Below are 6,000 nucleotides of genomic sequence, written 5' to 3' on the forward strand. Positions count from 1 at the left end.
GGGAGTGACCTTCAGAGCCCTCCCCGAGCATTAGCTCATACTCCACCCTCCTAACATTAGGTGTCCTCCCCAGAGAGAGCATCTAATGGTGCACATGCTGGCACCCAAGCTCGTGCTATCTGCATCCCACCGAAGGACAGGGCGAGCCCGCACAGGGGAGCATTTCTGGAAGGCGGGAAGTGAAAGACCAGGATGTGTCTAAGCATGCTTCTGAAATGTGACATAACAGCCCTAAAATACATTCAGCTACTGACTCGGCTAACATTATTCATTTGAATTGTCTTCAGCACAAAAGTGCACATTATGTTGCTGGCTTGACTAAATCACGCAGCAAGAAAAGGCAAAGTTTCAAGATGAAGCCGTGACTTGCAGAGATGAAAGATAGAGGCTCTCATCGCTTTTTCAGTGAAATGACTGAGAGAATTGCCTAATCAGGTATTTTCCAAATCATCAATATTTATGTTTTACCCTGTGAAATGGTTTAGTATATTCTGTTCATTTCAGTGTGTCAGCACTTTCACAGAATGGTGGAGCCACATTAAAATGTTTCAAATGGGCCCCACATTTGCAAAACACACATCAATAGTGTTTGGGTAGAGAAACTGATGGGTGTACATGCACAGTCCAGAAAGTGCATACCCTAGTCAGATTTCATGGTCTATGAGAGGAAGGAAATTCAGAAATATAGTCCAGTTTTGCCGTAGTGGCGTCATTGGGCCAATTAGGCATAATATTGTGTGTAAGTGATAAAGAGGAGAACGTGGGTTTTTTAGGTCTCGTCTGAGACAGCGCTTTAGCGCTGCTCTGGCGAGACTTATAGTAAGCGAGTTTTGGAAGTGCAAACAAGTGCTTTCAGGCCTCCAAATACAGTGCATGTGTGCCGGGCGCGCGCACCATTTGGAGGCCTGAAAGCACTCGTTTTCTTTCACTTTCGCCTGCCACACGGCCGCGCTTTGAAGTGTGATCGCGATTGCGATCACTTACATTTCGCGGGCGCTTTGATGTTCTCAGTGAGCCGCGCGGCCACTGAGGACATCAAAGCGCCCGTGAACAACATTTGCCACCCCCTTTTACTAGTGTCCTAAATTGGGTGCTTTCATTAGCAATCCCAAGAATTATTTACTTACAAGACGCCAGCTACAAAGGCAGCAGCCTTGGATGGTAAGCCACATCCTCGGTTACAGGCATTAAGCTTTTTTACAAGGTTTATCTTGGTTTCCCGGCCTCACAGAGCCACCCTTCCATCATGCACCCACCCTTAACCCCTTCCTCCCTTTTGCTTCACTGGGCTCCCTTCATTACACAAACGTGTACAACAAGTGCTTTCACTGTAAATTGAAAGAGCCTCATGTCGAGTCTCTCTTCCAGAGCCCCTCCCGACTAGCCCTCACAACATCGACACACCACGCATTAGATGGGGTAAATTTTAGTTGCTTTCTGCCCAGCCCATCATGTGGGAATGATTGCTTTGGTTCTTTTAACTAGGACTCGTGTGCACACTTATTTGCTCTTGTTTTTCATTGCATGCATTTCTTTGTACCTGTACTTCATTGGCTCCGCTTCCGGTACTTTTACTTTACTGCCTTTTAAATGTGGAACGTTTGAGCAGTGTCTCTGGTCATGGAACCATGTTTTAGCTGTTTGAACATCCTCATGAAAGATAGATGCCAACACAATTGTGTTCGTTAACACCCCGAAAATGTTACCTGTCAGAAAGCAGCAGGCGCTTTAAAAAAAAAAAATTGCACCCAATTTTATTTCACCTTCTATAAAATACCATCTGTGATCTTGGCTGGTGCTGCTGCCCATCGGAGGGACTTCTTGGACTTTCATCCCAGCTCTTTTGAAATCAACACCGCGCCTCGCGGCCCCCGCTTCGCGGGAGCCGCTCGAGGGACCGGGACTCTGCTGCAGTCACTTGGGGAATTGTTGCTGGTGTGCTGACTCTGACCCTGCAAGAACCGGCGTATTCAGGACTGCGAGGACCAGGGTGCTGTGCACGAAGCAGATCAGCCGCACCTGGTCCTCTTCCTGACTCCTCCCCCAACACCTTAAACAGGCGGTGCAGCCCCCTGATCGTGGGCTCCATCTGTGATCTCGGCTGGTGCTGCTGCCCATCGGAGGGACTTCTTGGACTTTCATCCCAGCTCTTTTGAAATCAACACCGCCCCTCGCGGCCCCCGCTTCGCGGGAGCCGCTCGAGGGACCGGGACTCTGCTGCAGTCACTTGGGGAATTGTTGCTGGTGTGCTGACTCTGACCCTGCAAGAACCGGCGTATTCAGGACTGCGAGGACCAGGGTGCTGTGCACGATGCAGATCAGCCGCACCTGGTCCTCTTCCTGACTCCTCCCCCAATACTGTTGCCCTCCATTATATGATCGTCTCCCTGCCTACTCGCGCTAGCGGGACGCGCGCGGGACGCAGCCCGGGGCAAAGACCGGGCAAAGAGCGGGCCGTTTGAGGCCGTTCGAGGTCAGCGAGGTCAGGTCGGGGCTACCCTCTTTTGTATATCATTTTAACAGTTCTGTTGCTCCTTATTTGTTGATTAGTTACTATTTCTTACCCTCAGTCTGGCCAGGGGGTTGCCGTTGTTGTTTACAAAGCTATGTCTACAAGGCAGACACGGAGCAAGGTCGCAAATGGCGGCCCCTCAATCATTGGTCCTATGGACGATTTTATTACCCGTACTAACACAGCTATAGACTATGAGATTTCTAAACTCCAGACTCGAGTTTCTCTGGAACTGGCATCCGCTAGGAGACTGTCCCAGGTAATTGATCAGTCAAAAAAATCTTCCCCAGGCCATATAGCTACTGTGGTTACCCCGGTGAGCCCATCTATCCCCCACTGTGTAGTTGCACAGGTTGATGTTCATCACACCCCGGTTCTCCCCACATTACCCCCTACTTTAGAGCCACTGACCCAGGATAGTGCAATGAATTCTCCTAATACGCCTTTTAAGCAGGATGTTAGTTCTAATAATTCTACCCCTGCTTTGTTTCCACTCAGGCGCTCTATTAATAAAAAATATCAACCCAAAAAAAGATGCACCTCCCGGTCTGCTTACGGCCGCAAGAAGGCTAAAATTGTGGTTGCACAATACCCGAATTTGACTAGTGCCCCGGCATTAAATTCCATAGAAGGGCGTGTGCCCAGGGAACAACCACATCATGTGGGAGCCAAAGAGGGTCCAGTCTCTGCTCCCTTGACTGCTTCTACGGTCACGGAGTCAGAGGTTGAGGTAGAGGGCCTACATGTAGAGAATGGGGATAGTAATGAAGGAGAATTCATAGGTTTAGTTTGGGAAACCCTCAAAAAACTTCTTACTCCTCTCGATCTTAGACTCTCACGTATTGAGAATAATCTGCTCGAGATGGAAAAGAGCATCATTGCTCTGGCCACTCTCGGCCTGAGAAGTCTAGAAAACCAGGGTTTTCCTGCTGTTGAGCCACCCTCCCATGGTTTACCCCCTCAAGTCCCGCAAACCTCCCTTCCTGTCCCCGCCACTGCACGTTTTATTCCTACATCAGGGACTGTGGGTGTGGATCCTACTAACACCGCCTCCATACCTAAGGCTCTAAAGCGTCCTACCCCCCAACTATTAGCTAAATCCAAAGTTGGTGCACCGCGTAGGCCCCCTCCTAGCGAAGTGGCGTTACATTCATCTAAGAGCCCTCCTGCTAAGAACAACTTTAGAGGGGGTTACATTGATCTCCCTCCAGAGGCCAATGAACATGTGGTTGTGCTGACGGGTGTCCCTGAGTTAGGAAGTGGCCATCATGAGAACTATGAGTCTCTGAAGAACAAGACAGTTCATTGGCTTAACGTGAATAGACCAATCCCTATTGGACAGAGAAGTAGAATCTTGATGGTACGCAGAACCCCCTGGGTGGGCCCCTCAAAGAAATCTAGTCCCGGGGACTGTATAGTGGTGACCTTTGAGGACCCTCACACGGCACATTTCATCTGCTCCTGGCCTACTGGTGAAGGTTCTCTTGTTACACCTAGGCCATTGCCATTTTTTTACCCTCCGTGTCCTAGTTACACACGGGAAGAGAATTGGTCTATTGTACACCACCATAACTGGAGGAGCCATCCCAAAAAAGTTCAAGATTCATGTATAAATTGGTATGGTTTCTCCACCCCGAATCGGTTTGCTGGGCTTGAGGAGGTAGATTGACTCGTATGCCAACCGGTTCCCCAGGTCCCCTCATTACAGGCCTTGGGGCACAACGACTCTTCTCTTGTAGTGTCTGTTCCTTCGGTTGTTAGCTCCCTTAGTCTAGAGGGAACGTTTTCTGTTTTACCTATAGAGGAGAGTTTGTATACGCCATGTATTTCCGTCTCCCAAGTAGTAGGGGATCAACTGAATCCATCTTGTACGATCCTCTTGCCTCCAATTCAGGATGTTTTGCCAATCCAAAATGTTTCATCAATCAGGAGGTTGTCTGATGTAGCAATAGCACCCTATCACCACCAGTTTGAGCCACTACCTAGGCTAAACAGATCTACTGCGGAGGGGGTAGGACCTGCGTCCATTCTTGCCACACTAGATAATCCTCCAAGGGAGATTACCCCTGACGTCCCTTTGTTAAAGATTATAAATTGGAATGTAGCAGGGCTCGCCCGTAACTTTGAAATCCCTGAATGGAATGCCTTTTTGGACCCTTATAACATCTGTCTTTTGCAGGAAACGTGGTGCCTTGAACCTAAACACAGAGTGGGATTTACGACCTACTTTGTTCCAGCCTCCCTTCAATATGGACGTAAAGGCCGCCCGTCGGGTGGCCTTCTTATATGGGTTAATATCGCTTTAGGTTTAAGTGTAACCCAAAAGCCGACGCATTCTCCTGATCTCCAGAGGATATCCATCCTTTGCCCAGGGGGCAGGAAGTTGGAGGTCTTTAACCTCTACTTAAGGGGGGCTAGGGGCGGGTCTTCTACTCTATCCTCCACAGGATTAAGTAACGATCTTGCCGCCTGCTGTATTGATTCTTATATTCTTCTCGCAGGCGATTTTAATTGCTGTTTCGAGCCATTGGCCAGGGAGGATATTCTGGATACCTGGGATGAGGATATAAGGAGAGGCATTCCCACCCTGACCCTAGACCCGATCCCTAAATGGTCCCAGAGCGCGGTAGACATCAATGCTCTCTGTATGGAATTTGACCTAAGATCAACTAATGGTCGATCCAAATCGGATCTTTTGGGTGCGCACACCTATAACAGGATTAGACACACTTCTAGAATAGATTATGTTCTGTTGAATTATAACTTGTGGCCACTCCATTACGATATGGAGGTTATTGCGTCTTGCGATAGCGACCATAATCCTCTCTCCTTAACATTGATTTCCCCCTGGCAGGCTGGGAACATAGCTGAGTTCCCCTACAAGTGGAAAACCTCCCATGAGCTTGCTCCTTCGCGCTGTGGCAGGCGCCTAAAGTGGGCTAAAGTAGCAGCGGATGAGGAAAGGATGGCACAGGCAGGGACCACTATGGCAGCATCGGGCACGCGCCTTGAAGCCCTGGGTACCACCGGCCAATCTGTTTCATCATTATTCACAGAAACCATTGCGCTGTTAAGTGATTTGTTTATTATACCCCAACCCAGCGCGAATGTTTCTGCGAAAAGCGCTCCTAGAGCAAGAAACAAGTGGTATTCCTCTAAATGTCGGGCCGCAAAGGGGGAACTTATTTCTGCAGTGAAAAGCAAGGATGCAGGCAGCATTAGATGGGCGAGGAAACGCTATAAAAAAGTTATGGCTGAGGCAAAGGAGGCCCATGATTATAGTTTTTGGTGGGATTTAGTGGAGGCAAACTCCAGGAAAGACACCAAGGGGTTCTGGGAGCTGCTGAGAGCTAGGGACAAACCTTTTGATTCCCTGCTTACCTGCAATATTCCTGGCGATCTTTGGTTTGCCCACTTCTCTAAACTCTACTCTGCCCAAAGTGGGGTACTTCATCCTAACATGGGCCTTCTCGCCAGCTTATCAGCTG

The sequence above is a fragment of the Triturus cristatus genome, chromosome 2_1 (assembly GCF_964204655.1).
Source record: "Triturus cristatus chromosome 2_1, aTriCri1.1, whole genome shotgun sequence".
Taxonomy (NCBI): domain Eukaryota; kingdom Metazoa; phylum Chordata; class Amphibia; order Caudata; family Salamandridae; genus Triturus; species Triturus cristatus.